This window comes from Scyliorhinus torazame, chromosome 14 (genome assembly GCF_047496885.1).
Source record: "Scyliorhinus torazame isolate Kashiwa2021f chromosome 14, sScyTor2.1, whole genome shotgun sequence".
Lineage (NCBI taxonomy): Eukaryota > Metazoa > Chordata > Chondrichthyes > Carcharhiniformes > Scyliorhinidae > Scyliorhinus > Scyliorhinus torazame.
The window spans coordinates 190,102,715-190,127,954 of NC_092720.1; the positions used below are offsets into that span (position 1 = coordinate 190,102,715).

The 25,240-nt window shown below is 50.8% G+C and overlaps 1 long non-coding RNA gene across 1 annotated transcript; it reads right to left on the minus strand.

Moving 5' to 3' along the window:
- Positions 1-1,182: 1,182 nt before the first annotated feature.
- On the minus strand, positions 1,183-9,870 carry LOC140389389 (uncharacterized). Its single transcript, XR_011934368.1, has 2 exons — positions 9,772-9,870; positions 1,183-3,241 (listed from the first exon to the last, which is right to left on the minus strand). It is a non-coding gene; the product is annotated as an uncharacterized lncRNA (long non-coding RNA).
- Between the last annotated feature and the right edge of the window lie 15,370 nt (positions 9,871-25,240).

Genomic DNA, 25,240 nt, shown 5'->3' on the forward strand with positions numbered 1-25,240 from the left:
CACTGTCCCATCAAACACTCCCAGGACAAGTACAGCACGGGGTTAGATACAGAGTAAAGCTCCCTCTACACTGTCCCATCAAACACTCCCAGGACAAGTACAGCACGGGGTTAGATACAGAGTAAAGCTCCCTCTACACTGTCCCCATTAAACACTCCCAAGACAGAGACAGCACGGGGTTAGATACAGAGTAAAGCTCCCTCTACACTGTCCCCATTAAACACTCCCAAGACAGAGACAGCACGGGGTTAGATACAGAGTAAAGCTCCCTCTACACTGTCCCCATCAAACACTCCCAGGACAGGGGAAGCACTGGGTTAGATACAGAGTAAAGCTCCCCCTACACTGTCCCATCAAACACTCCCAGGACAAGTACAGCGCAGGGTTATATACAGAGTAAAGCTCCCTCTACACTGTCCCATCAAACACTCCCAGGACAAGTACAGCACGGGGTTAGATACAGAGTAAAGCTCCCTCTACACTGTCCCCATTAAACACTCCCAAGACAGAGACAGCACGGGGTTAGATACAGAGTAAAGCTCCCTCTACACTGTCCCCATTAAACACTCCCAAGACAGAGACAGCACGGGGTTAGATACAGAGTAATGCTCCCTCTCCAATACCCCATCAAACACTCCCAGGACAAGTACAGCTCAGGGTTAGATACAGAGTAAAGCTCCCTCTACACTTCCCATCAAACACTCCCAGGACAGGGGCAACATGGGGTTAGATACAGAGTAAAGCTCCCTCTACACTTCCCATCAAACACTTCCAGGACAGGGACAGCATGGGGTTAGATGCAGAGTAAAGCTCCCTCTCCAATATCCCATCAAACACTTCCAGGGCAGGTACAGCACAGAGTTAAATACAGAGTAAAGCTTCCTCTACAATGTCCCCATCCAACATCCCAGGGCAGGGACAGCACGGGGTTAAATACAGAGTAAAGCTTCCTCTACACAGTCCTATCAAGCACTCCCAGGACAGGTACAGCACAGGGTTAGATACAGAGTAAAACTCTCTCTCCACTGTCCCCAACAAACACTCCCAGGACAGGTACAGCATGGGGTTAGATACAGAGTAAAGCTCCCTCTACAATATCCCATCTGTTGTGTAATGCTGCTTCGGATAACACAGGCTGCTACTTGACGCAGTCTTAACTAAAGGATGCTCCAGACTCTGAAATGAGTTCAACAGGTTTATTGAACTATTAACACAGTTCTCAAATGAATTTGACTCTCTGCTAATCTAACTGTAGTAACTCAGTCTAACTGTACCAGCTTGCTCTAAGCCACGTGCTGGGGTGTGATGCTGCAGATCAACCCTGTCTAACTCTCTAGATGTCTGTCTGTGGAAAGAGGCAGGGTGTGAGTACCTCATCCCTTTTATAGTGTTTATGTCATGCCCCCTTGTGGTGATGCCACCCCAGAGTGTCCTGACTGCCCATTGGTTGTGTCCTATTCTGAGTGTTCATTGGTTGCATGTTTGCATATCATGACATCTCTCCCTTTTTTTTTGTAGATGATTATACATGTGAATGTGTCTGTCTAATGTGACTGACTGAGGAATACAGAACAGTACAAACAAAACAAATTATCATACGTCCAGTCTCCGAGTCTTGCGTCTGATCCTTGTCGACCGCCGGAGAGGTGGTGGAGGGGATAACTGTCATGTGAGAGTGCCTTTAAGAAATGGATGTTTAAGCAATGTACCTTTAAGAAATGCAGTGATGTCAGAGTGTGGGCGGAGCTGGGCTTTAGATCAGCCATGTTGCAGTTTTTTAGTTTCAATTTGAAAAGAGCTGGGAGTGTCTGTGTTTGCAGTGAGCTGGATCTGCTGTGATGTCTGCCATGAAAGACTATCTCTGGATCATTTGGGTGATTTAAACTCATAAAAGTAAAGTCTTTAACCTGATGTGTTCCTGTTTAAAGGTGTTAAGTCTCTCTTGGATGTTGAAAGGAATAACTGAAGGATTATTTAGTGTTGTCATATTTTCGGGGTTATCTTTGAAGTAAGGGGGTGTTAAGAGATTCAATGTTTATTTAAAAGGGTTAAGTTGAGTTCATGGAATAAACATTGTTTTGTGTTTAAAAACCATTTGTCCATAGCTGCTGTATCACACCTGGAGAACAGGCCGTGTGCTCGGAAAAGCAACAATACATTAAAGGGGGAGGTTGGTTGAACTCCTTGATACATTTTGGGATTCTGAAAACGCCTGGCCCATAACAATGACGGTGTCTTGACAGGCGAGTGGGAGGCACGACTGGTGGCCTCGTGGTTCGAGGTGTCTGGAGGTGGCAATTCGACATGTGGAAATGGAGGGGAAAGTGGTTGTGGGCAAGTAACATTTCGCAGTGCCCTTCGATTCCTTTGCACAATGGAGCCATCAGCCATATGCATGACATAGGATCTGGGCGCGACCTGTCGAACAACGACAGCTGGAGCAGACCACCCACCATCCGGTATCTTGATCCTGACCGTGTCTGCCGGGGATACCACGTCCAGATCGGTGGCATGCGCGGCATAGCCCTGCTTCTGGCTGTCGCGAAGCTGATGCATCTTCTGCAGCACCGGGAGGTGATCAAGATTGGGCAGGTGTATGGCTGGAGGCGTCGTCCGCAGGTCCCTGTTCATCAGCAGTTGAGCTGGCGACATGCCAGTGGACAAGAGAGTCGCCCGGTACGCAAGTAGTGCAAGGTGTATGTCGGAAGCGGAGTCCGAGGCCTTGCGGATGAGCTGCTTAATGATGTGCACCCCTTTCTCGACTTTTCCATTGGACTGCGGATAGTGCGGACTGGAGGTGACATGCCTGAAATTGTAGCTCTTGGCAAACGTGGACCATTCTCGACTGTGGAAGCACGGGCCAATGTCGCTCATGACCGTGTTTGGGATGCCATGCCGTGAGAATGTCTCTTGACTCGCTTTGATGACGGTCCATGAGGTGACGTCTGGCAGCTTCAGCACCACAGGATAGTTCAAAAAGTAATCGATGAATTAAGATATAGTCGCGACCATTCGCGTGGAGTAGGTCAATGCCAACCTTGGACCACGGAGAGGTCTCTAGGTCATGTGATTGGAGCGTCTCCTTGCTCTGCGCTGGTTGGAACCTCTGACAGGTTTCGCAGTTCAGGGTCATGTCCGTGATGTCCTGGTTGATGCCGGGCCAGTAGACAGCTTGCCGGGCCCTGCGTCTGCACTTTTCCAAGCCTAGGTGTCCCTCATGAATCTGCCGCAGCACCATGCTCTTTTTTTTTAATATAATTTTTATTAAGGTTTTCATAAAATATCAATAACAAAATGAAAAGGGAACCCAACAGGGTTAAGTACAAAACACAGTGTAGAAAAGCAACCCTCCATATCCCCCTCCCCCTGTACATAAATAATAAATTAACATTAACACCCTGACTTAACACAACAGGTATATACACCCCCTCAGACCCTCCAGTGTAAATAACAAAAACAAAAATAAAGTAAACCCCCCCCCCCCCCCCCGAGTTGTTGCTGCCATTGACCAATGTCTACCGTTCTGCCAGGAAGTATAAGAACGGTTGCCACCGCCTAAAGAACCCTTGTACCGACCCTCTCAAGGCAAATGTCAACCTCTCCAATTTAATGAACCCTGCCATATCGTTGATCCAGGATTCCACGCTTGGGGGCCTCGCATCCTTCCACTGAAGAAGAATCCTTCGCCAGGCTACCAGGGACGCAAAGGCCAGAATACCGGCCTCTTTCGCCTCCTACACTCCCGGCTCCTCTGCCACCCCAAATATTGCAAGCCCCCAGCCCGGTTTGACCCTGGATCCTACCACCCTCGACACCATCCTCGCTATGCCCTTCCAAAATTCCTCCAGCGCTGAGCACGCACAGAACATATGGGCGTGATTTGCTGGGCTCCCTGTCCTCACCCCCCAAAAACCGGCTCATCCTTGTCCCGGTCATGTGTGCCCTGTGCAGCACCTTAAACTGTATGAGGCTGAGCCTCGTGCACGATGAGGAAAGGTTCACCCTCCCTAGGGCATCTGCCCACATTCCTTCCTCAATCTCCTCTCCCAACTCCTCCTCCCACTTACCTTTCACCTCCACCACCGAGGCCTCCTCCTCCTCCTGCATCACCTGGTTGGTTTACGAGATCTTCCCCACTCCCACCCACCTCCTGAGAGCACCCTGTCCTGTACTGTGTGTGGCAGCAGCCGCGGGAATTCCACCACCTGCCACCTGGTAAACACCCTTACCTGTAGATACCGAAAGGTGTTCCCCGGAGGGGAGCCCGTACCGCTCCTCCAGCTCACCCAGACTCGCGAACTTCCCGTCCACAAACAGGTCCCCCAACCTTTGTATCCCTGCCCGGTGCCACCCCGAAAACCCTCCATCTGTTCTTCCTGGGACGAACCGGTGGTTCCCCCGTATTGGGGTCCACACCGAGGCCCCAACTTCCCCCCTGTGCCGCCTCCACTGCCTCATCCCTTTTATAGTGTTTATGTCATGCATTAATGTGGTGATGCCACCTCTGAGTGTCCTGACTGTCCATTGGTTGTGTCCTATTCTGAGTGTTCATTGGTTGCATGTTTGCATATCATGACACCATCAAACACTCCCAAGACAGGTACAGCACGGGGTTAGATACAGAGTAAAGCTCCCTCTACACTGCCCCCGTCAAACACTCCCAGGACAGGTACAGCACAGGGTTAGATACAGAATAAAGCTCCCTCTACACTGCCCCCATCAAACACTCCCAGGACAGGTACAGCATGGGGTTAGATACAGAGTAAAGCTCCCTCTACACTGTCCCATCAAACACTCCCAGGAGAGGTGCAATATGGGTTAGATACAGAGTAAAGCTCCCTCTACAATATCCCATCAAACACTCCCAGGGCAGCTACTGCACGGGGTTAGATACAGAGTAAAGCTCCTTCTACACTGTCCCCATCAAACACTCCCAGGACAGGTACAGCACGGGGTTAGATACAGAGTAAAGCTCCCTCTACAGTGTCCCCATCAAACACTCCCAGGACAGGTACAGCACGGGGTTAGATACAGAGTAAAGCTCCTTCTACACTGTCCCCATCAAACACTCCCAGGACAGGTGCAGTACGGGGTTAGATACAGAGTAAAGCTCCCTCTACACTGTCCCATCAATCACTCCCAGGACAGGTACAGCACGGGGTTAGATACAGAGTAAAGCTCCGTCTACACTGTCCCCATCAAACACTCCCAGGACAGGTACAGCACGGGGTTAGATACAGAGTAAAGCTCCCTCTACACTGTCCCCATTAAACACCCCCAGGACAGGTACAGCACGGGGTTAGATACAGAGTAAAGCTCCCTCTACACTGTCCCATCAAACACTCCCAGGACAGGTACAGCACAGGGTTAGATACAGAGTAAAGCCCCCTCTACAATATCCCATCAAACACTCCCAGGACAGGTACAGCACGGGGTTCAACACAGAATACTCCAGTTTTCCACCACGCCTTTTGTGAAAAATGCCTCCTGACATCACCATGACGGGCCTTGCCGCTGCGGGTTCCCGCTTGTTTTACTCTACCTCCACCAAAGCGATTTCTTGCTCTCTCTCTATATCTCCCTGCTCTATCAAGTTCATTAGTCATCCTCCACGTCTCAATTAGATCATCCCTTTCATTTCTGATCTGGTGGTAATGCAAGCCTATTTAATGCAGCCTGTCCACATTATTATTTTTTTAATCCCCAGAATCATTCTGGTGAGCCTGGTGCTAATTACCCAACCTCCCACACTCTTCCCTCTCGCCCCCACTGCCACCCCCAAGGAAAATGACTCCGCACGTTTTTTTTTTCTCAGGACATCTGAAGGCTGACACATGGCCGGCTGAGGGTCTTTAGGAAGATAACTGGGCTTGATAGGGTAGAGGAAAAGTGTCCACATGTAGGCGGCAAATCTACAGGGCATAAATAAATAAGTCAACAATGAATCTGACTGAGAATAGCACAGATACATTTACTGTGAAGTTAGATCGCTACATGAAGGAGAAAGGAGGAGATGGATCTGGTCATTTGATGGCACAGAGCTTGAGTCCTGGTGATGTACCATCAATAACGGCAGAGGACGAGTTGAGAGTGAAACTGTGGCTTTAATTAGCTTAAAGATACCTGCTGGCAGCCGGCCCCAGACTGAAGGCAGGGCCGGAGGTTGGCCACCTTTATACCCGAGCCCGAGGGGAGGAGCCACAGGCGGAGCCAGCAGGCCCATTCTCCCCATGTCGGCATGGGTTTCAACCCCACAACCCAAAGATGTGCAGGGTAGGTGGATTGGCCACGCTAAATTGCCCCTTAATTGGAAAAATGAATTGGGTACTCTAAATTTATATTAAAAATAGGAAGGAATCAGCGAACAGCTGTTCCCCAAACGTTTGTTCAGTTGAAAATGGCACAATGCGTGGTCGTGCTCATTCTGTCTGCCCTATGCGTGAATATATGCATCCTCTGGCACATGTACATCCTCTGCCACATGTACATCCTCTGCCACATGTACATCCTCTGCCACATGTACATCCTCTGGCACATGTACATCCTCTGGCACATGTACATCCTCTGGCACATGTACATCCTCTGGCACATGTACGTCCTCTGGCACACTACGAGCCTGATTATCAGCGTAATTCTTCTTTTATTGCATAAATTTAGAGTACTCAATTTGTTTTTTTCCAATTAAGGGGTAATTTAGCGTGGCCAATTCACCTAGCTTGCACACCTTTGGGTTGTGGGGGTGAGACCCACGCAGAAACGGGGAGAATGTGGAAACTCCACACTGACAGTGACCAGGGACAGGATTGAACCCGGGTCCTCGGCGGCGTGAGGCAGCAATGCTAACCACTGCGCCACCGTGCTGCCCCTATTGTCAGTGTAATTCTTAGCCTACCTCGGATTGTTCCAGTCGCGGAATCACATCTTTAAAAAATATATATATTTATTAAAGTTTTTTAACAACACAATTTTTCTCCCTTACAAACAATAACCCCCCCCCCCCCCCCCCCCCACCCCCCCCCCCCCCCAAACCCCCCCCCCCCCGTAACAAATAACCAAAAAAAAAAAAAAAAATTGCACTGAGCAAGATATATACATGGCAAAATGGTTCATTTACATAGCTTTATACACTGGCTCTCTCCCGCACGTGCCAGTTTCCCCAACCCTTCATGTTATCTCTTGCTCATTCCTCCCCCCAAGCAGTCCCCCATTCCCCCCCCCCCCCCCCCCGGGTTGCTGCTGCTGCTGCTGACCGACCTTCCTCTAACGCTCCGCGAGATAGTCTAGGAACGGTTGCCACCGCCTGTAGAACCCCTGCGCAGACCCTCTCAAGGCGAACTTAATCCTCTCCAGCTTTATGAACCCAGCCATATCATTTATCCAGGCCTCCAGGCTGGGGGCTTCGCCTCCTTCCACATTAGCAAGATCCTTCGCCGGGCTACTAGGGACGCAAAGGCCAGAATGCCGGCCTCTTTCGCCTCCTGCACTCCCGGTTCGTCCACTACTCCAAATATTGCTAGCCCCCAGCTTGGCTTGACCCGGACTTTCACCACCTGAGATATTGCTCCCGCCACTCCTCTCCAGAACCCCTCCAGTGCCGGGCATGACCAAAACATATGGACATGGTTCGCCGGGCTCCCTGAGCACCTTCCACATCTGTCCTCTACCCCAAATAACCTACTCAACCTCGCCCCCGTCAAGTGAGCTCTGTGAACCACCTTAAATTGTATCAGGCTGAGCCTGGCACACGAGGAGGAGGAATTAACCCTACCTAGGGCATCAGCCCACAGACCTTCCTCGATCTCCTCCCCCAGCTCCTCCTCCCATTTACCCTTCAACTCTTCTACTAGCGCTTCCACCTCTTCTTTCATCTCCTGGTGTATTGCCGACACTTTACCCTCCCCGACCCATACACCCGAGATCACCCTGTCTTGAATTTCTTGTGCCGGAAGCAACGGGAATTCCCTGACCTGTCGCCTCACAAAAGCCCTCACCTGCATATATCGAAAGGCATTTCCCGGGGGTAACTCAAATTTCTCCTCCAGTGCCCCAAGGCTCGCAAATGTCCCGTCAATGAACAGGTCCCCCATTCTTCTAATCCCCGCCCGATGCCAGCTCTGGAACCCCCCGTCCATCTTTCCCGGGACAAACCGGTGGTTACCCCTGATCGGGGACCACACCGAGGCTCCAACTGCACCCCTATGCCGTCTCCACTGGCCCCAGATCCTTAACGTTGCCGCCACCACCGGGCTCGTGGTATACTTTGATGGCGAGAACGGCAGCGGTGCCGTCACCAACGCCCCCAGGCTCGTTCCTTTACAGGACGCCATCACCATCCTCTTCCATGCCACCCCCTCTACCTCCATAACCCACTTGCGGATCATCGCCACATTTCCTGCCCAGTAGTAGCTCCCTAGGTTTGGCAGCGCCAACCCTCCTCGGTCCCTACTGCGTTCTAGGAACCCTCTCCTTACCCTCGGGGTCTTATTCGCCCACACAAACCCCATAATACTCCTACCTACTCTCTTAAAAAAGCCTTTGGTGATCACGATGGGAAGGCACTGAAACACAAACAGAAACCTCGGAAGGACCACCATTTTGACCGACTGCACTCTACCCACCAGCGAGAGCGATAACATGTCCCATCTTTTGAAGTCCTCCTCCATTTGGTCCACCAACCTCGTCAGGTTCAGTTTATGTAGGGCCCCCCAACTCCTGGCTATCTGGATCCCCAGATACCAAAAACTCCCCGCCGCCCTCCTCAGCGGTAGGTCCCCTATCCCTCTTTCTTGGTCCCCTGCCTGTAATACAAAGAGCTCACTCTTCCCTACATTGAGCTTATAGCCCCAAAACTCCCCAAACTCCCTTAGAGTCTGCATGACCTCCACCATCCCCTCCATTGGATCCGCCACGTACAGCAACAGGTCATCCGCATATAGCGACACCCGATGCTCTTCTCCCCCTCGGACCACCCCCCTCCATTTATTAGACTCCCTCAATTACATGGCCAGGGGTTCGATCGCCAATGCAAACAACAGGGGGGACAGGGGGCACCCCTGCCTTGTTCGGAATCACATCTCATGTGGACATTGTGTTTTGAGTTTTGCAAGCACGGGCTGGTTGGGTCGTCAATACTTTGCCTGTTGCGAACAACCAAAAGGATTATCCTGTTTAATATGGTCCACCAGTCGTTGAGAGGTACGGAGTACATACCTTGAAGGACCTGTCGATAGGTTGAGGCAAAGCGGTGTGGAAGGGAGGCTCACGTGGGGCGTAAAGGCCAGCACTGAGGAGTAGATTTTCACAGTAACTTCATTGCAGTGTTAATGGAAGCCAACTTGTGACACTAATAAAGATTATTATTAGGCCCCTTCTTGCCCTGTAAATCTCTAAGTAAGTTGGTCGGGAGTTCCCTGTACATTTATCTTTCAGTATGGCAGTCGTGGAATGAAGCTCGTTCCTTATACTTCCTGCTGAGCGTTCCCAAGTCACCTGAACTTCACCGTGTCTAACCTGAGACTATCGTCCTGTACGTTCATCAAGACCATTTTGTAATTATCGGGAACAGCAGAGGTCCCAATTCAACTGCCCCCTTGGGGAGGGGCCCAGCTCATCCTGGACGACAGATTAAAGCCAGCGCCATCCATCACTCGCTTCCCTTCACTTGGCTGTCGTTTATCCGATTTCTTGCCTGTTTTATAGCTCCCCGGGCTCCCCAGAATCCTAGCTCTCTCCACAAAACACATCATTGTCGGGCTCCTTTAGCAAACTCACTCGGAGCTGTCAACCCACCGGTCATCCATCAACCTTTTAGCTTCCTGGCTCTGCACATCCCCCGCCCTCGCCTCTCCAGCGTTCACAACAGGCTCCGTTCTGCCCTCACTCTGGGTGTATCAATCTCTGCAGTGTGACCCTGACTTTGAGAAAACCCCAGCTGATTTACGCTTGCAGCCTTGAGGTCTCCAAGTACACAGAAGGGATTGACTGGAGTTGCAGTCAGCTATTAATAAAACTGACAGGTGCTGACAGACACAAACTCACAAAGGCATTTCACTCCCTTTTCTGGCTCTGTGCAGAGCACTTTATTCCATCATGTTAGAGGGGTACCTGATCGATGAACAAAGATTGCTGAAGGGTCAGGTTTTACAGTATGGAGGGAACTCAACATGTCTCCTCTCCTTTGTGGTGATATGCATCACTGTAAATACACAAGGGGTTAATGTAAATACACTGCGACTAAGTAAACACTAGAGGGCGCACCAGAGACGTCATGACATGCAGACATGCAGCTAATGAACACATAGAATAAGACACGACCAATGGGCAGTCAAGACACCCAGAGGTGATACTACCACAAGGGGGCATTACACAACCCATAAGGACAGGGTTCACATGCTCTGTCTCTTTCCACAGGCGACACTTAGAGAGTAGGACAGGGGCAGATAAGAAGCATCACACCCACCATGTGGCTTAGAGCAGACTGGTTAGTTAGACTGAGTTACTATAGCAAGATTAGCAGGAGAGTCAAACTCCTAGAGAACTGTGCTAATGGCTCAATAAATCACATTGAACTTACTTCAAAGTCTGGAGTATTTTTTGGTCAAAGCTGCATCGAGTTGCAGCCTGTATTATCCCAGAGTACATAACACAACATCCTTTTCAACACCCCTGCACCAAGACCCATTACTAATCCCAACTGTGCTCACTGACCTGTGTTTCCACCCATCCCTCCTGTGCTCACTGACTTGTGTTTTTACCCATGGTTCCGGCGCTCAGTGAGCTGTGTTTTTACCTATTGCTCCTGCGCTCACTGACCTGTGTTTCCACTCATCCCTTCTATGCTCACTGACTTGTGTTTTTACCCATCATTCCTGTGTTCACTGACTTGTGTTTTTACCCAATGTTCTGGCGCTCACTGGCCTGTGTTTCCACCCATCCCTCCTGTGCTCACTGACTTGCATTTTTACTCATCCCTCCTGTGCTCACTGACTTGTGTTTTTACTCATTGTTCCTGTGCTTGCTGACCTGTGTTTTTACCCAATGTTTCTGTGCTCGCTGACCTGTGTTTTTACCCATTGTTCCTGCGTTCACTGACCTGTATTTCCACCCATCCGTCCTGTGCTCACTGACTTGTGTTTTACTCATCGCTCATGTGCTCACTGACCTGTGTTTTTACCCATTGTTCCTGTGCTCACTGACCTGTGTTTTTATCCATTGTTCCTGTGCTCGCTGACCTGTGTTTTTACCCATTGTTCCTGCGTTCACTGACCTGTATTTCCACCCATCCGTCCTGTGCTCACTGACTTGTGTTTTTACTCATCGCTCATGCGCTCACTGACCTGTGTTTTTACCCAATGTTCCTGTGCTCGCTGACCTGTGTTTTTATCCATTGTTCCTGCGTTCACTGACCCCGGCCCCCTCAAACAATGATCCCATCTATCCATCCCATCGAAAAACCGGCTCCTTCTAACCTTCGTGAGGTGTGCTGGGAACACTACCTTTCGCTGGATGAGACTCAACCTCACACAGGGCGAGGTTACGTTCGCCCTCCTCAGAGCCTTGCTCCAAACCTCCTCCTCCAAAACTGGCCAGTTCTTCCGCCCACTTTGCCTTCACTCCCCCCACTGAGCCCGTTTCCTCCCCCACTATCCGTTGGTATATGCCCAACTTACTGCCCACCTTCAATCCCGAGCAGAATAAAATCCGCTCGAGCGAGGTAGAAGGCTGTCGTCAATCCACCTGCCCTGCATATCTTTGGGTTGTGGGGGCGAAACCCATGCCGACATGGGAGAATGTGGAAACTCCACACGGACAGTGACCCAGGGCCGGGATCGAACCCGGGTCCACAGAGCCGTGAGGCAGTAGTGCTAACCACTGTGTCACCGTGCCATGCCACCCAGAACTCCTCCCCAACCTTGAGAAACTCCAACTTCCCCAGAAACTTGACCTTTAGCACAGGGCTAAATCGCTGGCTTTGAAAGCAGACCAAGGCAGGCCAGCAGCACGGTTCAATTCCCGTAACAGCCTCCCCGAACAGGCGCCGGAATGTGGCGACTAGGGGCTTTTCACAGTAACTTCATTGAAGCCTACTTGTGATAATAAGTGATTTTCATTTCAATTCATTTCATATCCCTCTCATCCTGAGGCGGTTTGGACCTGTACAACCTTTCGTAGAAGGCCCTTAATACCCCATTCACCTCCTATGCTGAGACTTGAGACTAGCCACCCCCCCCCCCACCCTCCTTACCCCCAATCCCTCACCCTAATTTGGACAATCACTCTCTGTCTCCCGTTTCCTCAGTTGATATGCCAACTTTCTGTCTCCCCATACTCATAGACTGCCCTTTGTCTCACTTCAACTGTTACCCCATCTTTAGAGATCTGGGGCGTCATTCTCCGACCCCCCACCGGGTCGGAGAATGGCCGTTGGCCGCCGTGAATCCCGCCCCCGCCGAAGTCTCCGGTACCGGAGATTGGGCGGGGGCGGGAATCGGGCCGCGCCGGTTGGTGGGACCCCCCGCTGGATTCTCCGGCCCGGATGGGCCGAAGTCCCGTCCAGAAATTGCCTGTCCCGCCGGCGTAAATCAAACCTGGTATTTACCGGCGGGACCAGGCGGCGTGGGCGGGCTCCGGGGTCCTGGGGGGTGGGGGCGCAGGGTGATCTGACCCCGGGGGGTGCCCCCACGGTGGCCTGGCCCGCGATCGGGGCCCACCGATCCGCGGGCGGGCCTGTGCCGTGGGGGCACTCTTTCCCTTCCGCCTCCGCTACGGCCTCCACCATGGCGGAGGCTGAAGAGACTCTCCCCACTGCGCATGCGCGGGAAACTTTCAGCGGCCGCTGACGCTCCCGCGCATGCGCCAGGAAACTGTCAGCGGCCGCTGACGCTCCCGCGCATGCGCCGCATTTCCGCGCCAGCTGGCGGGGAAACAAACGCCATTTCCGCCAGCTGGCGGGGCGGAAATCCCTCCGGCGTCGGCCTAGCCCCTCAATGTTGGGGCTCAGCCCCCAAAGATGCGGAGCATTCCGCACCTTTGGGCCGGCGCGATGCCCGTCTGATTGGCGCCATCTTTGGCGCCAGTCAGCGGACATCGCGCCGTTGGGGGAGAATTTTGCCCCTGATCAAACTGCATTTGCAGTTTTTTTCTACAGCTCTGAGGATGGATTGTTCACATACCTGCGATCAACCCCTATATCGTCGATCAGTTTTTCCCACTCCCTTTTTGCCTCTGCATCCACATATGCCTTGAAAGATAACTTCTCCCCTAATTACTATCTTCAGCACCTCCCCATTATCATGGTGTGAAAGCAGGCAGTGAAGAGGAGATACAGATTTTACACATGATACAGGATAGGCTCGGAGATTGGGCCAAAATGTGGCAGATGGAGTTTAATGTGGATGAGCGTGAGGTTATCCATTTTGGCCAAACAAAGTCAAGCTAATTGTTATCTAAATGGAAAGCAGATTCAAAATGTGTCTGGCTGTCTTTGTTCATGAATCGCAGAAAGTTGGTGTGCAGGTACAAAATGTAATAAGAAAGGCAAATGGAATGTTAATGTTTATTGCAAAAGGACTGGAGTATCAAAGTAGAGGAGTGTTGTTGCAATTGTATAGGGTGTTGGTGAGACCACATCTGGAGTATTGTGTCCAGTTTTGGTCTCCTTATTTGAGGAAGGATGTGGTGGCATTGGAGGCAGTTCAGAGGAAGTTCACCAGGCTGATTCCGGGGATGAAAGGGTTGACGTATGAGGAGAAATTAAAGAGTTTGGTCTAATACTTGCTGGAGTTCAGAAGGATGACCGGGGATCTGATTGAGGTGTATAAAATACTAAAAGGGATTGATAAAGTCAATATAGACTAAATGTTCCCCCTTGTGGGGAAATCTAGAATAAGGGATCACAGATATAGGCTGAGAGGCGGTAGATTTAAAACTGAGATGCGGAGGCACTACTTCTCGCAGAGGGTGGTGAATTTGTGGAACTCGCTGCCCCATAGTGCGCTGGGGTCCGAATCATTAAATGGTTTCAAGAGGGAGATGGACATATTTCTGATTTTAAAAATGGGTGAAAGGGATAAAGGGAGGTGGATTTGAGACCAGGAAGAGTTCAGGCACGATCTGATCGAATGGCGGAGCAGACTGAGTTGCCTACTTCTGCTCCTAATTCATATGTTCCTATCATTATTCAAAATGTAATCCTGGATAGCACCGGAGATCCTTGCACAAAACCCCAGGTCTACCCAATGTGGTGTGTGGTCAGAAATGACCACTGCTGAGTACTCAGAGTTACTCACACTGCCAAAAGCTCATGACAAAGTAATCAATCCTGGAAAACACATTATGTGGTGAGGAAAAGAACATAAACTCTTTCTCCCCTCTGGATGCCCCAACCGACAAGCGTCTGCCCCATCAATCCCCCCCCCCCCAACCACCACCGTTTCCTCCATAATTGCAATTAACGCCTTCACCATACCCACCAAGACCAGCGGCTTTGGCCTGGACCGATCCATCATTGGGTCTAGCACACAGTTCATATCGCCACTTCAGAATGAGTTAATGGGGATCTTGATCTGGTATACTGATCTGTGTTTTTACCCATCGCTCCTGTGCTCTCTGACCTGTGTTTTTACCCATCGCTCCTGTGCTCACTGATCTGCGTTTTTATCCATCGCTCCTGTGCTCACTGACCTGTGTTTTTACCCATCGCTCCTGTGCTCACTGACCTGTGTTTTTACCCATCGCTCCTGTGCTCACTGACCTGTGTTTTTACCCATCGCTCCTGTGCTCACTGACCTGTGTTTTTACCCATCGCTCCTGTGCTCACTGATCTGTGTTTTTACCCATCGCTCCTGTGCTCACTGACCTGTGTTTTTATCCATCGATACTGTGCTCAATGATCTGTGTTTTTACCCATCGCTCCTGTGCTCACTGACCTGTGTTTTTATCCATCGCTCCTGTGCTCACTGATCTGCGTTTTTACCCATCGCTCCTGTGCTCACTGATCTGCGTTTTTACCCATCGCTCCTGTGCTCACTGATCTGTGTTTTTATCCATCGCTCCTGTGCTCACTGATCTGCGTTTTTACCCATCGCTCCTGTGCTCACTGATCTGCGTTTTTACCCATCGCTCCTGTGCTCACTGATCTGTGTTTTTACCCATAGCTCCTGTGCTCACTGATCTGTGTTTTTACCCATCGCTCCTGTGCTCACTGATCTGTGTTTTTACCCATCGCTCCTGTGCTCACTGCTCTGTGTTTTTACCCATCGCTCCTGTGCTCACTGACCTGTGTTTTTACCCATCGCTCCTGTGCTCACTGATCTGTGTTTTTACCCATCGATACTGTGCTCACTGACCTGTGTTTTTACCCATCGCTCCTGTGCTCACTGATCTGTGTTTTTACCCATCGCTCCTGTGCTCACTGATCTGTGTTTTTACCCATCGATACTGTGCTCACTGATCTGTGTTTTTACCCATCGCTCCTGTGCTCACTGATCGGCGTTTTTACCCATCGCTCCTGTGCTCACTGATCTGTGTTTTTACCCATCGATACTGTGCTCACTGATCTGTGTTTTTACCCATCGCTCCTGTGCTCACTGATCTGTGTTTTTACCCATCGCTCCTGTGCTCACTGATCTGCGTTTTTATCCATTGCTCCTGTGCTCACTGATCTGTGTTTTTACCCATCGCTCCTGTGCTCACTGATCTGTGTTTTTACCCATCGCTCCTGTGCTCACTGACCTGTGTTTTTACCCATCGCTCCTGTGCTCACTGATCTGTGTTTTTACCCATCGATACTGTGCTCACTGATCGGCGTTTTTACCCATTGCTCCTGTGCTCACTGATCTGTGTTTTTACCCATCGCTCCTGTGCTCACTGATCTGCGTTTTTATCCATCGCTCCTGTGCTCACTGATCTGTGTTTTTACCCATCGCTCCTGTGCTCACTGATCTGTGTTTTTACCCATCGCTCCTGTGCTCACTGATCTGTGTTTTTACCCATCGCTCCTGTGCTCACTGATCTGTGTTTTTACCCATCGCTCCTGTGCTCACTGCACTGCCGTTTGTAAATCCTGAAGTAAGAAGGGCCACTTCGTGGCTGTGTGCCAGGCCCCCGCAGTCGCTGCGATCGTGCTATCGCCCCCTCCCCCACATCAAACGCACAATGGGAGCCGCCATCTTCTCCTCCCGGGGCCATGTGCGACCAATGGGCGCCACCATCTTGTCCCCCTTCGGCCACCTGCGCCCCATGGGCACCGCCATCATGTCCTGACCCCGCAATGTTCACACCATGGGCGCTGCCATTTTATCCCCACAGGGTATCCGGACATCCCGAGATCGGAACCGCACACGCTCGCCATCCGAAGCATCCGATGGCTACCCGCAGCTCGCTACGATGACGCTGGACCAATCTCGCCCGCACAATCTGGCCACCGCGTCGACGACGGTGAGAATCAACGGCTACGTGACCTTGTGCCTGCTGGACTCCGGGAGCACCGAAAGTTTCGTACAGATACGGTAAGGCGCTGCTCCCTCGCGGTCCATCCTGCCAATCAAAGGATCTCCCTAGCCTCCGGATCCCACTCCATCCCAATCCGAGGTTTCTGTACAGTCATCCTCACGGTCCAGGGTGTAGAATTTAGTAACTTCCGCCTCTATGTCCTTCCTAATCTCTGCGCTGCACTCCTGTTGGGCCTGGACTTCCAGTGCAACCTCCAGAGCCTCACCCTCAAATTCGGCGGGCCCTTACCCCCTCCTTGCAGTTTGTGACCTTGCGACCCTCAAGGTCGACTCCCCCTCCCTCTTTGCTAATCTAATTTTGGATTGCAAGCCCATCGCCACCAGGAGCAGACGGTACAGCACCCAGGACAAGACCTTCATCAGGTCCGAAGTCCAGCGGCTGCTTAAGGAGGGTATTATCGAGGCCAGCAACAGCCCCTGGAGAGCCCAAGTGGTAGTTGTAAAGACTGGGGAGAAACACAGGATGGTCGTGGACTATAGCCAGACCATCAATCGGTACACGCAGCTTGACGCGTACCCCCTCCCACGCATATCTGATATGGTCAATCAGATTGCGCAGTACCGGGTCTTCTCAACAATTGACCTGAAATCCGCCTACCACCAGCTCCCCATCCGGAAGTCGGACCGTCGAGGCGGACGGTCGCCTCTACCACTTCCTTAGGGTCCCTTTCGGTGTCACAAATGGGGTCTCGGTCTTCCAAAGGGAAATGGACTGAATGGTTGACCAGTACGGTTTGCGGGCCACCTTTCCGTACATAGATAATGTCACCATCTGCGGCCATGACCAGCAGGACCACGATGCCAACCTCGATAAATTCCTCCGCACTGCCACTCTTCTCAACCTGTCCTATAACAAGGAGAAGTGTGTGTTCAGCACGACCCGGTTAGCCATTCTTGGCTATGTAGTCCAAAACGGACTTCTCGGGCTCGACCCTGACCGCATGCGCCCCCTCATGGAACTCCCCCTCCCCCACTGCCTCAAGGCCCTCAAACGCTGCCTGGGGTTCTTTTCCTACTACGCTCAGTGGGTCCCAAACTATGCGGACAAGGCCCGCCCACTCATTCAGTCCACCCAATTCCCCCTTGCGGCCGAGGCACAACATGCTTTTGCCCGCATCAGAGCAGACATCGCCAAGGCCGGGATGTGCGTAGTGGACGAGTCACTGCCTTTCCAAGTAGAAAGCGATGCTTCAGACGTCGCCCTTGCTGCCACTCTAAACCAGGCAGGCAGACCCGTGCATTCTTTTCCCGCAGCCTTCATGCCTCTGAAATTCGACACTCATCCGTCGAAAAGGAGGCCCAAGCTATCGTTGAAGCTGTTCGGCATTGGAGGCATTACCTGGCCGGTAAGAGATTCACTCTCCTTACGGACCAACGGTCGGTAGCCTTCATGTTCAATAACACACAGCGGGGCAAGATCAAAAATGATAAAATCTTGCAGTGGAGAATCGAGCTCTCCACCTCTAATTACGAGATTTTGTATCGCCCCAGTAAACTCAACGAGCCCCAGACGCCCTCTCCCGAGGTACATGTGCCAACGCACAAGTGGACCACCTCCGGGCCCTACACAACAGCCTTTGTCACCCGGGGGTCACTCGATTATACCATCTGGTCAAAGCTCGCAATCTGCCCTACTCCGTTGAGGAAGTAAGGACAGTAACCAGGCACTTCCAGGTCTGTGCGGAGTGCAAGCCGCACTTCTACCGGCCGGACCGTGCATGCCTGGTGAAGGCTTCCCGCCCCTTTTAACGCCTCAGCGTGGATTTCAAAGGACCCCTCCCCTCCACCGACCGTAAACGTACATTCTCAGTGTGGTCGATGAGTACTCCAGATTCCCCTTCGCCATCCCATTCCCGGATATGACGTCTGCCACTGTCATCAAGGCCCTCAGCACCATCTTCGCTCTGTTCGGTTTCCCCGCCTACATCCACAGTGACAGGGGATCCTCATTCATGAGCGATGAGCTGCGTCAGTTCCTGCTCAGCAGAGGTATCACCTCCAGCAGGACGACCAGTTACAACCACCGGGGAAACGGGTAAGTAGAACGGGAGAATGGGACAGTTTGGAGGGCCGTCCAGCTGGCCCTACGGTCCAGGAACCTCCCAGCCTCTCGCTGGCAGGAGGTCCTCCCTGACGCTCTACACTCCATCCGGTCACTATTGTGCACCGCCACTAATAACACACCCCACAAACGTGTTTTTACCTTCCCCAGGAAGTCCACATCCGGTGTGTCGCTCCCGACTTGGCTCGCTGCTCCAGGACCGGTCCTTCTCCGTAGGCACGTCCGACTCCACAAGGTGGACCCCTTGGTGGACAGGGTTCACCTGCTCCACGCCAACCCTCAATATGCCTATGTTGAGTTCCCGACGGCCGCCAAGATACGCTCTCACTCAGTGACCTGGCACCGTCAGGTTCCACCCCAACACATTCCCCCACCCATGCGCCCCCCCCCCCCCGTCCACCCCCACCTCGCCACCAACATTGACCCCACCAGACGCCCCCCCTCCCCTTTTCCGCACAAGAGGACGAAGAGGACTTCGGCACGCTCCCGGAGTTCCCCAATGACTGGCCAGCATCAGCACCGTCACCACCACCATCGGTGCCACCTCCACCACCGACTTCACCACCACCGTTACGCCATTTTAAGGTAATTGGAGGAAGGTATAGGGGTGATGTCAGAGGTAGGTTCTTTACACAGAGAGTGGTGGGTGTTGTAGCCACGTAAAATGGCTGCGTCCCGATTAATCTGGCCAAAACCCAGTTTGAAATGGCTAACCCGAAAGGCTGCTGGGAAAAGCAGCTAACAAGACACAAGCAGGCAGCTGCAGACAGTATTGCATATTCAGCTCTGGGAACGTAGCCCAGATTGATACTCAGGGCTATCAACAGCCCATCAACCCAGGTATTTGCAGTTACATTCAGGACTTTTAACAGCCCATCTATCCAGACAGCTGCAGTTTAATCGGCTATCCCCGGGAACAATTGCAACATATTAGCAATTGAATACCGGGCCAGACCTGTCGGCGCCTGCAGTGGCCGAAACAAAGACAGGTGAGCGACCACCCCCCGATCGAGGAATCGCCTCACCATTGGACACATCGACCCCGGGGATTGGGAACAAATCCAGTCACTTGGGACTCAGGGTCAAGGGCCGCCCCGGGAGGTAGGGAAGCCCCTGGGCCCTATAAAAGTGAGGGGCCAAGTTCAGATCTCTCTCTCTCTCCTCTTCGCCTGCTCGAGACCTTCGCAAGACCAGCAACCGGCAACTGTAAGTTTGAATCCAGCGATCGCTATCCGGTAGAGACACCTAGCCACCGACCTGTAGCAGTCTTTTGAATCCCGCGGGCCAGATCTGATTGGACAAGCCATTCGTTTCCCTGGCCTGGTGGGCTCTTCCTAAGTTAAGTATCGGCCAGTAGTGATAGGTTTATTATATAGATAGTAGTATTAGTGTATTAATATTGCTTGTTGTATATAATAAATGACCGTTGTTTTAATCCTTACTAAGCGGTGTGCTGTATTATTAATCATAACCTGAACTTGAATCAGAAAGATACCTGGCGACTCGTAAGCAAAGGTGACGTAATCAGAGCAAATAGACTTAGGCTAAAAAGAGCAACAGTGTGTGGAATGCACTGCCAGCAGAGGTGGTGGAGTCAGAGTCATTAGGGACACTTAATCGACTCTTAGACAGGCACATGGACAGCAGTAAATTTAAGGGGTGGAGGTTAGGTTGATCTTGGATTAGGATAACTGGTCGGCACAACATCGTGGGCTGAAGGGCCTGTACTGTTCTATGTTCGCACACGCACACACTCTGAGGAATAAATTCTTGTCCTATGGCTCTCTGCCCAAACGCTCGCTGATTTGCTGCTTTGCCACTCCGGCTAGGCTCATTGTCCAGGAGATTTTCCACCATCTCCCACTGATCATTCAGAGGTTTTGACCCCAAGCTGACTGCTGGTGCTGGGTACAAAAGGTTGGTCAACACCTCTCTTTAAGTAACAGGCCCAAAACTGTCAAGCACCCGGAACCCATGGGAGGGCAAATTAATAATAATAATCGCTTATTGTCACAAGTAGGCTTCAATGAAGTTACTGTGAAAAGCCCCTAGTCACCCCATTCCGGCACCTGTTCAGGGAGGCTGGTACGGGAATTGAACCGGCGCTGTTTAGCCCCTAACAATAACCTTTCATTGTCACAAGTATGAAGTTACTGTGAAAAGCCCCTAGTCGCCTCATTCCGGCGCCTGCTCGGGTAAGCCGGTACGGGAATTGAACCCGGGCTGCCGCCATTGTTCTGCATCAAATTAATCCCTCTTTTCCCATGGGTGACCTACTGTCTCATGACCCCATTGCCCCAAACAGCGAGATTGGTCCACACACTACCATTTATGGACTCATAGAATGGTCACAGCTCAGAAGGAGGCTATTCGGCCCATTGCGTCTGTGCTGGCCCCTCTGAAGGAGCAACTCATCCAGTTCCACTCCTCTGCCTTTTCCCCGTAGTGTGGCATTTTCCTCCTTTTCAGATCATTGTCAGGTTCCCTGTGGAATGCACTAATTTAATCTGCCTCTACCACACTCCAAGGCAGCGCAGTCCAGATTCTCAGCATTTGCTACCCGCCGATATAGGATTTCTCTCCCCACACTCGAACCTACAATCTCTCTCTCTCTCACCAACAACCTCTCCATCTGGTATTATCTGAGGGGAATTGCTCGCCGGAGAGTCTGTGCGGACAGAATGGGCCGAATGGCCTCCTTCTGCACTGCAGGGATTCTATGAAAATAAGGCGAGGGCGGTTTCCAACAGCAACAATGTCAGCTACCAGTGAATGCAGATTTAAAATAAGGGATGAATGAGCAAGAAGGGGAGGTGAGGAGAAAAATGTCTTTACGTGGCAGCTTTTGAAACGGATCGCCTGAAAGGGTGGCTGGAAGCTATTGAATTGTAACCGCCAGAATATCTGAAGTAAAACAATTTTCTGGGTTAATAAAGAGTCGGGGGCAGTAGGACCAATATTTTTCCTTTATTCCTTTGGGGGATGTGGGCACCGTTGTCAAGGCCAGTGTTTGGCCCTCCATAATTACCCCTGAACCACGTGACTCGCTAGGGTCATTGCAGGAAGTCATTGCTGTGGCTGGTGAGGCGGGGGGGGGGGGGGGGGGGGGGGGGGGGAGGTTTGGAGTCACATGTAGGCCAGACCGGGTAAGGATGGCCGATTCCCTTCCCTAAAAGGGACATTTTAGTGAACCGGGTGAGTTTTTCAACGACGTGGTCACCGTCATCGAGGCTATTTCTTAATTCCAGATTTATTAATTGAATTTACACCCCACCAGCTGCTCCCCTCGTGGGGATGCGAGCCAGTGAACCCCCAGAGCATTAATCAGGGCGTCTGGATAACCAGGCCCGCGATATAACTACCACGCCAACAGAAACTGAATAGCTCCGGCAAAGGGCTGGCATCGGCTGGGTGGGCTGAAGAGCCACCTTCTGTGCGATGCAACGCTGTAGTTCCATCTGCGTGAATATGTTTATTATCTCTTTCAACATCCTCCTCCTCGCCTCCACACTGTTTTGACATTAAGACACATCACGCCTTCACCTACTCAAAATCATATTTGCCTGGGAATTTGTCAGTACGGCTCCCTCCTTCTGTCCTGTGCAACCCACAGGCCTTTAACACCTACATTTGGGGTTGCCTAGCCGCTACCTCCTATTGACTCCAACTCTCGGCAACCTTGGCACGGTCCCACAATGCAGGCGTCGGTTCTTAACAGTGCAGGTCTGCTCGCCCCACTGTAGGAAGGCACTAGAGAGGGTGCAGAGGAGATTCACAAGGACACTGCCCGGGCTGGAGCGTTTCAGCTATGAAGTTAGAGTGGTTAGGCTGGGGTTGTTCTCCTTAGAGCCGGGAAGGTTGAGGGGGAAGCTGATTGAGGAGCACAAAATTAGGAGACATAGATAGGGTAGGTAGGAAAAATCCTTTCTCCTTAGCAGAGGGTCAATAACCAGGAGGCATAGATTTAAGGTAAAGGGCAGGAGGGTTTAGAAGGGATTTGAGGAAACATTTCCTCACCCAGAGGGTGGTGGGAATCTGGAAGTCACTGCTATTTCAGAAGCATCTAGATGAGCACTTGAAACGGCACAGCACACACAAAACTACTGGCCAAGTGCTGGAAAATGGGATTGGGATAGATGGGTGCTTTGTGGGCCGGCATGGATACGATGGGCCGAAGGGCCGATTTCTGTGCTGCAAAGCTCTCTGACTCTATGACTATAATAATTCTCTGACTCTACCGGCAATGTCACTGGGCTACTGACCCAGGGGCCCTGTGAGCCACTGCAGCCAGCGGAATTCAAACCCCATCAATAAATCTGGAGCGTACAGAAACTAGTCTCAGTAAACAGTGACATTGAAACTATCATCAATTGTTAGAGAGAGAAAAAAAATATCCGGTTCACTTATGTTCTTTCGGGAAGGAAATCTGCCATCCTTACCCGGCCTGGCCTACGTGTGACTCCAGACCCCACAGCAATGCGGTCGACTCTTTGACTGCCCCTCTGAAATGGCCCTGGCAAGTTGCTCAATCCCAGGGGGGAATCAGGGATGGGGGAGGAATGCTGGCCCAGCCACCCTCGCCCACACCGTGTAAGAGATCGAGGGGGAAAGAAATTGCCCTAAAAGGAAACAGTAAACAAAAGACTCCGTGGATGAGTGATAAAGGCAACTGAGAGTTAGGAAAGAGGCGCACATTAAGTAGATAGACGTCAGCAGGATAAGAGAGAACGCAAAGAGATGAAGTGAGAAATTGGGGAAAAAAAACAATAATTGTGAAGGGGAACGATGCACGGCACCTCATTGAAAACAGAAAGCCTGGGATGTAAACAAGAGCCTTCAGCGATAGACAGGATATCATACGCAGCAATAGAGAGAGATAACACAAACATTAAATAGTCATCTCATTTCAATATTTACCAAGGAGATAAAAGAGATAGGCATGATATTGAATGAGGAGAGCTAGGTGCGTTTAAATTTTTTAAAAAGAGGGCGTAGTGAATAAACTAAAAACAAACTCAAGGAGAATAAAGTCCCTGCTTCAAATGGATTGCACTCACGTGTTCCAAAAGGGTCTCAGGAAGAGATAGCAGAAACACTTCCGCGCATGTTTAATAATTAATTGGAAAGAGGTGGAGTGCCGGGGGAGGGGAGGGGGCTGGCGGATAGCAAATGCATTTCCTATATTTAAAAACATACTCAGGGAATTGCAACATCAGTGGTAGGAAGAATAATGGCACCCTTACGAAAGGAGAGAAGAGAGGAAAGGTTATGGAGGTAGATAGATTCTTGCTAGGCAAGGGGGGATAGAAGGGAGTGGGATTCGAAACGCCAACAAGTCGGCTGTGATCTTGGCGGAGCAGGCTCGAGAGGGCCACTTCCGCTCCCATTTCGTATGTTCATGTCTAGCAACAAAGCATTTAATAATGAATAGTCACCTTGGATTTCAAAAGGAAACTCTTGCTGGGTCAATTTACACAAATTTTCTGAGGCGGTTAACAAGAGAGGGTAGACCAGGGTAATGTAGTAGAGGTAACTTATCTGGATTTTCAAAAGATACTTCGATAAGGTGCCCCATAATAGGCTAATGAATGAGGTCAGAGGATGTGGAGTGAGGGAACAGGCGGTAGAATGGATTGGCCAGCTGGCTTCAAGGCAGGAATCAGAGAGCGGGAATAGAGGTGAGTTATTCAGATTGTCAGAAGGTGTGAATTGGTGTTCTACCAGGATCAGTGCTGGGACCACAGCGGTTCAAAATTTACATTTGCCAATTTAAAAAAATATAAATTTAGAGTACCCAATTATTTTTTTTTCCCCAATTAAGGGGCAATTTAGCGTGGCCAATCCTCCTAACCTGCACATCTTTGGGTTGTGGGGGTGAAACCCATGCAGGCACGGGGAGAACGTACAAACTCCACACGGATGCATCGACAATTTGGACATTGGAATACAAAATACCATTTCTCAGTTTGCAGCCTCCCCCCCCCCCAAATTGGCAGGAATAGGCGATACTGAGTGGGACAGCAACAAATGCAGAGGATATTAAATAAATTCGCAGGATGGGCAAATAATTGGCAAATGAAGTTTAACATAAATAAATATGAGGTAATACATTTTGGTGGGAAGAATAGGAAGGTCACATTATTTGGAAGTTGCAAGTCTCGGTGAGGTACAGGATTGAAGGGATCTTGGCGTGCAAATACATCAATCACTAAAAGTTGGGATGTCAACCCAATTCAGGAGAAATCTCCTTATCCAAAGAGTGTGGAACCCGCCACAACAGGAGGGTGTTTGATGTGGAGAGCATAGATTTAGCTGAACAGAAGGGACGGGGTTTGAACAAATAGCAATAAGGATTATTCAAACTGACTGAGTTTGTTTCAGCACTGTCCATCCCATGTCCTTTCCACTCAGTAAGATCCCACAAACGGCACCGAGTTAAATGATTGGATGATCCATTTAAATAATAGGCGGGTAAAAACAGAAAATAGGAACAGGAGTAGGCCGTTGGCCCCTCGAATCTACTTCATCATTCATTGTGATCATGTCTAATCATCCAACTCAGTAACATGACCCCGTCTTCCCCCATATTCTTTGATCCCGAGCTATACCTAATTTCTTGAAAACGTAGCCTCAACTGCTTCAAGTGGTAAAGAATTCCACTTATTCA